Source organism: Diadema antillarum, unplaced genomic scaffold (assembly GCF_040938485.1).
Source record: "Diadema antillarum isolate AM-2024a unplaced genomic scaffold, OU_Dant_1.0 seq00000877_RagTag, whole genome shotgun sequence".
NCBI lineage: Eukaryota > Metazoa > Echinodermata > Echinoidea > Diadematoida > Diadematidae > Diadema > Diadema antillarum.
The window spans coordinates 309,224-321,377 of NW_027271741.1; the positions used below are offsets into that span (position 1 = coordinate 309,224).

General features: G+C 37.4%; 1 protein-coding gene across 7 annotated transcripts in view; it reads right to left on the reverse strand.

The window, feature by feature from the left end:
- LOC139740744 (actin-binding LIM protein 1-like) overlaps positions 1-12,154 on the reverse strand; it is a 223,497-nt gene that overhangs the window by 119,636 nt on the left and 91,707 nt on the right. The gene's annotated exons all lie outside the window — the stretch shown is intronic.

The window sequence follows — 12,154 nt, forward strand, 5'->3', positions numbered from 1 at the left end:
CGGTATACGCACTATTTACGACTCGGGCGGATAAAATTGGTTGCGACATTCTACAACACCCTGCTGATTTGCAAAGAGGCGGGTAAAACAAGGCCCCTCCTTAGGACGGAATGACAAGTGACAGAGGTTCACAAAAGGCAACAAAATCTTTTTAAAACTGCTTTACTTTTTTCCCCCTATCCGGCATCAAGAATTCAGCATCAAATATATGTAAATACAAACACACAACTGGTTCAACTTTCAACTTGCAGGGCAAGATAATAACAAATGTATAGTACACTTCACTGGAAAAGTTGAAATTTGCTTGAAAACTACTTTTCTCTGTTGTTCTCTGGTTCCTGAAACATGAAATTCACCCCTTAATTTCCTGATGAAGCTTCCATATGTGACCCACTACAACAAAAGGATCCTAAAGTCGCTGACGGGCGAGCCAATCATGGCCCAGAAAAATGCTATTTTCAGGCCTTTCCTTTTATCATTTAGCTTCGAAATTTTGGCAGATGATAGAAGATACATTAGACTACAAAATTATATTAAAACAGAAATCCAAACGTTTTGACAGATTTTGGTGATCTGACTTCAAACTCAATTTTCTCAGCTCACCCATCAGCGACTTTAGGATCCTTTTGTTGTAGCGGGTCACATATAAAAGGGCATCATACACCATAAAAATTCAGACTTCATCATCAAAATTTACTGCCCTACTCATCACACCCAAGAGAATGTCATACCACATGGTTACACATTATCACTGCCTGAAAACATTATTCATAAACATGGCAGATTCCATTGCCCCTGAAAATTAAAACTCTTGTCACTTATGGGCACGTCCTCTCCCAAGAGAGAAATAAGTATCAGTACTGCCTGATCTCGTAGACATGAATTATGTCTGATCTCCTCAGTGAAATGTTTCCTGTACCACTTTGGCATACTTTGCCACAGTTGAGGGAAAACTGAATTGCAAAAAGAAAGGGGGGATGAATCAGTTTACTGTACTGTTCAATCTATAAACTTTGTTTACGGATTTAGTATTTCTTTACTTTTAAATGTGCAACACAATTAATTGTCAGTCCTCGATAGGGGTGGGGTAACTACAAAGACAAGGTGCCGACCTTGCCATTAATTGAGAGGTGGGTATATATATAAACAAGTTCATTGCCCCATGATACTGTGCAATAGCTGTATGACATATGAATAACTTCAGTGGTGATAATTCAATTCAGTGCAGTGCAATTCTATTCAACTCATTCATTTCCATATACTGTGTAAAATACAAATGACATTCCAAGATTTGCAGCTTGTATTGAGTGAAAATATAAAGCAACAACATTAACTCTTTAAAAATTACTAACTGTTCAGAAAAAGCCAAATACACAGAAAGGAGCACATATTACATTTAGATCTCAGGGTAGAGGCTTAAAAAAAGTTTAGGGGTATATTTATCTTAACCCATTGAAGACGCACTAATTTTCCTATAACACACATTTCCCATTCACCCCAGCCCGAGAATACGCGGGACTAGTCTTCAATGGAATGAGAAGATATCATGAATGTGTGTATACATATGGATAATACACATTATACATATCTTCATTTCACATAGAAATTGTAAAATGGTTCTACGAAATGTAACTGCTTGCCATGCCAGTTTGGATAGCAATACAGTATGAGCCACTGTACTTTTTTGTTTCTGCTGTCATATTCTGACTTTCAACTGTGTGGGTGTGACCTACTATCAGCATACATGGCTCAACAGTGGATAGTCTGAAAAGAGTTCCTCCGAAAAGAACAGCTGTCTTTATGGGGCATAATTCGCAAATAAAGGAACTTTTCCTGTAGCATCTCTCTCTCTGCAGCTTGCCTGCTGGAAAAAAAAAAGGAGGGGGTGGAGGAAAAGATGGCACAGGAGCTGAATCAAATATCCTTATTTATCAATTCTGTCAAAAAAAAAAATGATATCTATAATGTGCTGTGGCCTTGGTTCAAGTCACTGAGACTTCATATACAAGACATGCAGTGATCTGCTACATTGTAGCACTATTATAAACACATCCTTCCTCCTCCAGTCTAATGTTTCTATCAAGAAAGTAAATACATGACCTGTTCCATCTCCCTCTTAAAGTGAAATTAAAAATGAAGTTATTCTCTATTTGGCACCAAATTATCATACAGCTGTGATAACTTTAATAGCAAACAGGGGCATGGCATTATCCAATATTGACAATAATCATGATTTTCTTCACCTAATGCTTTCACACGGGAAAATGAGTGTGCCTTATGTGACGAGACTTAAACCTCGGAGGCAGCCATTTGAGAGTTTGTTTACTGTAAAGCAAGATATTTTTGTGGCAAGAAATTTTCGTGAATTGGAGCCGACTGCATTTTTTGCAGCATGAAATTTTTGCTTGAAAAGTGCTTGAATCAAGACTAGCCATATAATATGATTGCAAAATCCGCACCTCCAGTACATTTGTGAGAAGAATTCTCATGATCCCACGCAAATAGCTCTCGGCTACCAAGCACATTTAGGATCACTTGTTGACTGCGGAGAAGGAAGTAACATGCTCTCTCAAAATTGTCATAACATTTGGCAGTAAAAGAAAAAAAAAAAGAGCCTTATGACATGAAAAAAGAGCTGATTGCAAATAAAGGAAATCTCACCAGCTTGAGAGTGAATTCTTCGTCTAGGATTTCCCTTTGAACAGAAAATATCGAGAAAACTGACTTCTCTGGAGAAAAAAAAAAAGAGAAATAGACACTCTCTTTTATCCACTTCATGATCAAAATACGTATTGCTCAGAGTAAATAGTACACGAGGTCTCCTGTTCACAACATGATTTTATTCCCTCACAGAAAGTAGAAAAATGACCAGATGTTGTAAAATCCCAGGATAATGAAAATCATGTTGTTTGCTACAAATCAAGGGAAAACTGAATCGTTGATATATTAACCGATCCATTCGAGACATCAAAAAAGAAAAAAAAAGCGCCACCAACAACAGTTCTGACAGGGCTATAAATAGAGTCTTTATGATGTCATCACCTGCCACTGCCGCTCAAGTCCAACCACACATCACTTCTAACCCAACTACAGTCCCCCTCCCCCCCCCCCCCCCCCCCCCCCACCGGTACCACCTGTCCATCTCAGTAGGCTCGAGAACACCCTCTCACAAGTTTTAAGAGTTCCCAACTTTGCCAGTGCCAGAGCAGAAGCAGTGTAGTGACATTTGTTGCTCACAAACAAGTGTTCTGTTGACTCGATAAAAACTTCTGACATTTGAAACATAGATGGACCCCCAGCTGTCTAACATTTTTTCAACAATGTTCAACTGCAGCGGGAATGCTAACAAAATGACTAGCCTCACGCTTACATCAACAAAGTATGATTTCTCGAACAAATACTATGTACAGCAAAAAGTATACTGGGCATCTTAACTTGTTTGAATCATTAATCAGTTAAGTTTTAATTGGAGAAAAATTCAATCAATGTGATAAAAAGCATCAAGCTCTACTTTTTTTTTTCCTGACATGCTCCAGACTCTCTTCTTAAATTCACTAGTCCAGCTAAAATTGATTCTAAAGTGACAACTACCAAAATAATTCTTATAGATGCTACCTTTGTACAAAAACAAATAAGCAAACAAACACACCTTCAATTTTGTAATAAAAACACTTTGTCATTGAATCAAGATGATATTAGTGTACCTCATTTCAGATTGAACAGGTTGAAAAGCAGTTAATTCAGAAGTTCGTTGAATTTCCTTTTGTTTTTATTCCAGTGTTTGAGGTACAATGCAGGGGTGCATGGCTTTATATAATGATATGCATGCTGCTGTGTCATATTTACCCATAATGCTTTGCACATGAGAGCTGCTGCCTTTTAAACACACATCACTAAAAATAGCCCCCATCTTTTGTGTGGCATGACAAGCCTTGCAGATAATGTTTGCAAACCACCTTGTGCCATCTATGCAAACCACAGAGGTGGCAGTCATCGTGCAATCCTGACAGATTCATCAAGTTTTTCCTCCAAAAATAGTCAGAGATAGAAATAGCCTCACACTTTTCCCCTGTCATCAGCTTGCTTGCACCACACATATCTAAATATGTGCAACCTTCGTACCTCAATTTGTACTGTTTGCAGAAACTCTGTGTGAACACAGTAACTTATCCCCCGCTCACAGTAAGGTTTTAATGTGCACCATAACTCGTGGACTACTGCTGCCCGAAATGCAGCTTGCATTTACATTCGCAGAGCTCAATTTCCAATCAAGTCTGTCATACACCTATCCCTGATTCTTGCCACTTCCTTTGTGTACACTAGGTTCCCATGGAAATTTGTTTCACCCTCTACACGGTTTTCCTGCATGTCGGCTATCTTCACATTTTAGGGAATGTCCAAGTGGCTCTCTACGACAGTCTGCGATATGCCGATAAAGGTTACAAGCAATTTCTGTTTGTAGGAGATTCTATTTAGGGGAAAATGCCATAAATTTACAGCACAAGTTAGCATAATTGTCGGAGACTCTTGTACAGTGCAATTCCATCGTTCCGCACAAACTTTGCCATTTAGCTTGGTGGATTTGGCATGTATCAACACAAATAGAAGAAAATTACACTTTTTCTTTTTCATCGACATATGGTATGAGACAAATGCTAGGTCAAAAACAAGTTCCTTCAAGATGCCTTTCACCTTTCGATATTACTCCATGTACGCCAGCATTGAGCTATGGGTGTTGCTTCAAAACAATAAACCTCTGATTAACAGCATTAGAAGGAATTAACTTCTATCTCAGCACAAGAAAATGATATCTTTACCATATTTTCGATAACTGCTCATGATTTTTTTGCTTCCATTCTCATCAGCCTTTCTACATTCCTCAATCTCCCCCTCCTCCTCTCTTCATCTCTCTCTCTCTTTCTTTCTGTCCAAGGATCATCAAACTAACTCCGGGAGCAGACACAAATATCCTCTCGACTTTCTCTACCTTGAAGGTATCTATTTTCAACCTTCTAAAGCAGACACTGTTTACATACACAGAGAGCCCTCTCTGTTTATAACAGCGCAAACCGATGACATCACATGCCAAACTAGATTCTTCCTGAAACCACCTCTACAGAGTGGCACACATTTAAAAGATGTCGACAACACCAGATATCATGAAATCGAAGAGAAAGTAAACTCAATGTACCTCTACGCCTTTCAATCTGTCTTGTCCTCCTGTCCAACATTATAAGCTCCATAAAATGTCCACAAATGATGGCAGCAGCAAGTAACTGTACCCAGAGATCTTCTAAATCTGTATTGATGGAATCAGCTTGTATGTGATTCACCTGTAAACGTCATCCAAATTTAGCAACAAATGATAGATCCTCTGAGTTGGAGATCGGCATCAACCGCTCCCTGAGAGAACTTGAGGAGTAATATAAAGCAGAGGTGGGGCAACTCACATATCAGATAAAACTATACTTGTGTGTGTGTGTGTGTGTGTGTGTGTGTGTGTGCAGAGACAGCATCTGCCACAAGCTGAGACAGAACAGACCCCCTTCTATCATCACTTAAACCATACCCATAAACGACAACGACAACAAACTCTGGTCTTCTTTGGTTTTCTACCAATCTACAGTTGACCAATCAGAAGGCTCCTTTAATCTCACTTCACTCCCGAAAAAATATCAAATATTGAGGGGAAAAAAAGTGAGAGTGAAAGAGAAATATACGACTACTGCACATTTCTGCCAGAGAAAGAGAGGGACAGAAAAAAAAAGAGAAGAAGAATGTGTGGAATTGCAAATGGGACTATGTGGAATGCAGTATTTTAGGAATATGACACTCCAACTTTTATTTGATTGCCAAGTTCAATTCACCTCCGGGCAACTGTTGTTTACCATTCCCTCATATTCTCTTCCTTTTTTTTCATGCTGGTTTTAGCTACACAAGTCAAAAGACAGAATGAAGTTTCACAGTGGCTGTAATGTCTTTTGTAGATTGATGACTAAACTTTGAAAATGCAGGGTATTATCTGGAACATTATACGGGGTAAGCTGTTACTTCAAATTAACGGGGGCCAATGTGTAAAGTGGCCAGTGACATTGACAAATCGCCGGGGACTCGGCTCCCGGCAAGAGTGACTCTTAGTCAAGAGGCAAACACGTGGTATTGTGCCTCTGTCTTCGAGCAATAACTGAGTAGATCTCTTGAAGCTATCAACAGGCACCTAATTTTCCTGGAATCAAGGTGAAAAATAAAACTTGATTTCACGTTCAAGTTAACTCTAATCAATTAAGCAAACAGAATTGTGAAAGTCTCATTCAGGTTGGACAAGATGTAGTAAAGTTAACGAGCCTTAAAGTTCCATTACATTTTTTACACAATTCAGGGTTATTGGTTGAAATGATGCATCATTCCTGATATGTCAAGACCCCATGTCTCAACTGACATTTTCAAATTTCAAAACCTCCTAGCTCAATTTTTAATATCAAAAATCCTGATTTGATTTTGAGAATTTGAAAACAAAATTATCAAGTAATCTAAAACAGCATTTCTAAATTATTTGATGTCAACATTGATGATATTCTATGAAAATGTTGCCACTCTTTTTTTTTTCTAATGAAAATCCTGAATTTTTAGATGCAAAATCTTGTCACCCCATGAATGATATGCAAATTAGATTATGAGGTGGTGATGTCACAGCTTCACAACTCTCCCATTGGTTGCCTCATAAATCTTCATTTAAGTTCCTTTCATGACGTGAACTCAAGGAGAAGAATACATATGTGACTCTGCACCTCAAAACAAACAAAAAGTCGCCAAACATGAATTTTTAGTTAAGACCATATTCTGAAAGAGCAGATTTTAAGCTTTAAAATGATGTATAACTCAAATCAAATGGACTCTCCTAACCTATCTAAATATTGGAAAGAAAGCACAAACTCAGGAAAAGTGTGAACTGAGAAAAGAGGCTCTGAAGTACAATGTCTATTCAAGCGCTTAATCTGTACCAAACTGTGCTGGCTGTGCGATGAATGTGACAAAAAACAGGAAGTAAACCACCAGAGTAGCAACAATGAAGGGATTATCAGATTAAACTGAAATTAGGCATGCCTCATTAACACATTCTGTCCATAATTAATGCCAACTTTCAAAGCAGTAGCCCTATCCTTTCAAAAGTTATTAGAGTTGAAAGTGAAGAGTGTGGACAAGGTTTTTCAGAAATGAAAAAGGGATTCTAAAGACACACATAATCACACTATTCTACCAAAAATGTTGAGATAAACTGCTAAAAAAACACACTTTCCTGCCCGTTTTATGATACCAAATTTTAGCATAATGTGAAAGAAGACCTGCTCTTTCAGAAAATATGAAAAAGTCAAGTTCGGTTAGGTTGACCCATTTCACTTATTTTCAGTCCTCATGCAAAATCAGTGTGTGCGACTTTATGTTCGTTTTGAGGTGCACAGTCACATATGATACAGCATATTTTCGCGGCTTAAATTTTTTTGCAAATTGGAGCCAACGGTCTTTTTCATGGCATGAAGGTTCTGCAAATCACCACTGGCATTCAATGCATTTCGTGTAGTACAACTTTTGTGTGCTTCTCAGGTTTGCGAATCTTGACTCCAGCGAAATTCGCAAAGTTGAAATGCACACAAACATTTTTGATTTTACAGTATACACATGTACATCTCCTTCACATTGAACTGTTCTAAAGTTTGAACAACTTTGATAAAACAACACTTACACAGAGAGAGGGGTTGTTTTGTTGTTGAATAATTAACAAAAACAATGGCTTTTTACAAATATATGTGTTAAACAAAAGGAAGATTTGAGAGACAAGTACATTGTCATCTTGTCTGATCTCCATGTGTGATTGTGATTGACATCATCATTTCATGAAAATGTATTACCCCTTTTTTCCTTTAAAAGTGGAAATTTTCACAATGTGGATATTTTTGCACATTTCATGCTACCAGAAACTAGAGCAAAAATAAATGCAAGCACATTTTTTTTTTGCTCATTGTATGTAACACATTAAAGGAATTAAAAATAAAAGAAATTCATCTTACCCTACCAAGCATGAAGAATAACTCATGTGAAAATTTCCCCTTTTACAATAAGTCCATAAGCGTCTTATTCTTTGTGCAATTTCAAAGGAGTCTTAAGCATCTGCTTCCCAAATTGTACTCTTTTAATCACAATGATATTGAAAACTGAGTGGAGTCTCCTCTTGAGCAGAGATTTTGCTAGGAAGAAGTTTATTTCCCATAGTTACAAACATCCATGTCTTAACCGAAAAAAAAAAGTTTATAAGAAGTAAAGAGCATTCTGAACAACTTCAGATCTCAAACCTAGTTTCCAGTGATTAAACTGAAGCTGCGCGTCGCTCAGGCTAAGTCAAAATCCCTAAAATGTCAGAAGACAGATCAAAATATTTCCTGTTTTGTTCCATTTTTTTTACACAGCTCCTAGGCATCACACATTTTAAGTTATTACAGGTTAATATAGAGCTGTACTTATCTTCATTATCCTCCTCTCCCCACCCCCCTCCCTCTGCATCACCGTGATAATCGAAATTGCATGTTTATCTCATCAAACAAGGGTAAGTATCAAATATATTATATACACTGTATTATTTGTTAGCTTATTTAGCGGATTGTTGATTATTTTTGTCATTTATATGTCATACTGTTATCATTAACGTTCATTTTGGAATAAATTCAGAAAGTATCTGCAAACAAGCAAAAAAATTTTGAGCAACTAATATCAAATAAAGAATGCATGTCTAGTAGACACAAAATCGTACAAGTAAAGTGTTAATAGCTTTTGAATAAAACACAACAGTCAAATCAACTTGATAAACTGTTAATTACAACACACTCAAACCTACTTCAAACAGATCATTAAGTTTGTAGCAGCTCATAAGAGTTTTGTTATCTTCATAAATAGACTCCAAGAAAGGAAGAATTCAGACTGTCATAAATTGCATGGTTTTTTTTTTGTAACACAAAGACGAATTGGAGACAATTGTTGTCTCCACAGAAGATTTTTGCTCCAACAATGCATATGTGTGCATCTATGAAAAACTTCTACCGTCAGTTCCCTTTAAACATTCCCTTTAAACACCTATGTACTTTGTATGCACAGATGAATGGAGGGTCTAACGCGTGACTACATCTTCTGTAGTGCTACAAAGAAAGGTACCTCATTCCACAAGAATAAAGTCTGAATGTTCACGGAGCGGTGAGTAATCACCTCCCCATCGTCGTCGTCGCTGATGGTTATTTTTGCATTCCGTGGATATCTAGAGGACCAGGTCAGGTGAAAACTCATGTCACCCTTGAACCACTAACAAGCTCTTGATCCCAACTGCCCATGTGGGTCTAACTCTGTTAACCCGTTGAGGACGGACTGATTTTGCCATAACACACATTTCCCACAGACACCTGCCCGAGTATTCTTGGGACTCGTCCTCGATGGGTTAAACACCATCTGTATGGTACCCCTTTTGATGAGAATGAAATCTTGAGGTATGATTCTGTGAAGGTTAAGTAATTTCGGCTTAAGTTTGCCATTTGGGCCTTCACAATTTCTTCTTTTTCCTACACACAAAAAAAAAATGATCTTGTACATTCATGAAGGAAGCATCCATATCTTTAGTAGATAAGGTTTAATATTTGTAAAGAAGACACTTATAGCCATACATCTATACCTCATACACTTATACATTACAACTACTTGTCTTGCAAATAATCCAAAAACATGTCATACCCCATGCCCCCTCCCCCCCCCCCCAAAAAAAAAAAGGACCAAGAGGTTAATCTATTCATCTTTTGTCTACCCACCGATTCTTACACATTGTATACAATGTAGCCATAATATCATGGACTCAGAAAGTGACACAGGCTAAGATGGTCACCAATCAATTCTTTTAAGAGGGTCTCACCCTGGGATATGGCCCTTACACCCCCCTATTCACCTTTCTATGACAAAGTTACAAAAGGTATTGTAAGTGATTATGCTTGTAATTTTCACTTCCTCTTGGTTCGTCTCAATATAAACCCTTCTATTAACTGCTGAGTCAGCCAAGCAGTGTAAGCCTTGCATTCAGTGCACATGAGACTAACTGCTCTCTTTAATGTAATGTAAATGTTTTTGTAATCACGTAACGGGGCATCATTGCAAACTTAAATACAGTTGTTGATTGAACCTTGTCATAGTTTGACAAGTGCCTATTCATTTCAACTAGCCATTGGGGCTAGTAATTCTTTCTACACATAGATTTGATGCATTTTTAAAAACTTACTTTTTTTTATTACACTGCACAACATGGATGGGCAGGAGACTCCATGTTTGTGCACATGCATCTATCCCATCCATTCTATCATTTTGTGCCTGATTTTGTAAATGTTCTTGTTTTCTTGCACTGCATCAAAGCAGTGACTTTTGATGGATGAGCAGAACAAAAAGTGGGCTACTTGGTCTCACTTATCAGCTTGTCTATGAGAGTGAATCTGTCATTGAACCTGGCCCCTGTCCCCAAATTCAGTAAACAAAATACCCTGTGGGCTGGTGTAAGCATGCTGACGGACAAGAATGTAACTATGTACATGACTCCCACGCTGCATGGCCTCGCATCATTCCTCCTGATGAACGAGATGAGATCCTCCCTAAAAGCAGCGGAGATTACCACAAAATCCTCCATCTTTGGGGAGAATTAACAGCAAGCAGCAAACCCCCAAGTAGCACCCTAACATATCCACCCCCCCCCCAAAAAAAAAGTAAGACATGTCCCAGAAAGCCACACACTAGAGCACTTGCCACAGTAAGTAGCGAAAGATGAATTTCTAGCAAGATCAATTCAGAACTATCAGTGATAAATCTTCCACCCTGATCATCACAAAAAAAAAGACACAGGGAGAAATAATGTTTATGAGTCTGAGAAGGGAAATAAACATTTCAGGATAAAAATGAATCTATAAGACAGCATAAAAACATCCCCTGCCCTTTCAAAAAACGGAAACACAAAATTGATAAATTTAAACAAACACAACTCAAATGCACAGTGCGTTAGGTAATCCTTTTCTGATTGCCAATTCCAAAGGGCAAAGTTTATATGAATTTAGAAAATGCTTCCTTTCCAAGAAAGTCATCTGCTTCAAACAAAACATGTTTATGTGTGCATTTTGTCACCAGAAACACGTAAATTCTAGCAAGTTACACATCGTGCACAGAGGATCCAGGTAATTTTCAAAATTAAGTATTTCCTCAGTTAGTCATTGTGGGTGATTGGTAAGTGTATACAAGATGACACCTCCAGTCTCCTTCTTAGTAACAGAGATGGGGTGACAGAAATATCTCTGAATTTACTTGGTTCAAAGTGCCAGAGCCAGAGCAAAAAGCTTTCCATAAGTTCTATACTTGACTTTTAAGTGCAATTCCACAACATGTTCAGTGTTGGCTTCAATTCACAAAAGTAAAATCATTCATTTAGAGATATGGAAGTTTAATGAAAATTTTTTTTTCTGGAGGCGCACACAGTTATCAATTATTGTACCATTGTATCACATGTATTTTTCTTTTCTTTTCTTTTCTTTCTTCTTCTTTTGTTACTGTTAACGTTAATTTTGTTAATGTTATTGTGTTTTCTAGTCTATTTGTATGAGTAGCAAAGTGCGCTTAGAAACGTCAGTATGAAGCGCCATATAAATGCAATTATTATTATTATTAAAATTTGTGATACACTGAAATTCCATATCCTTCTTACTTTATGTCAGATTCTAATGAAACTGTAACCACTCTCTTCAAATGACTTTTCCTTTAATATCAATTGAAGTTTGTTTGAATGTGGTATAAATAATTGACGTCATAATGTGGCAAAACAATATACAACCAATACCAATATACAACCAGCATTTATTACATTGACCTCACATGCCTTGTTCCATTGAGTAAAGTCAAGACATTGGTAACAAGTTTCTACTTTCCACCTCATTCTAAGTTTGAGAGGGGAGTGTATTCAAATCATTTTGCCCTTGCAGGTGTAAAATAAAATAGACATATTTTAATACTTTGAATACAATAATAATGAAAATCATTCAACTGCCATTTCGAATGATTGAACGAAACAAAAAAATTGACACAACAAGGAGCTTTC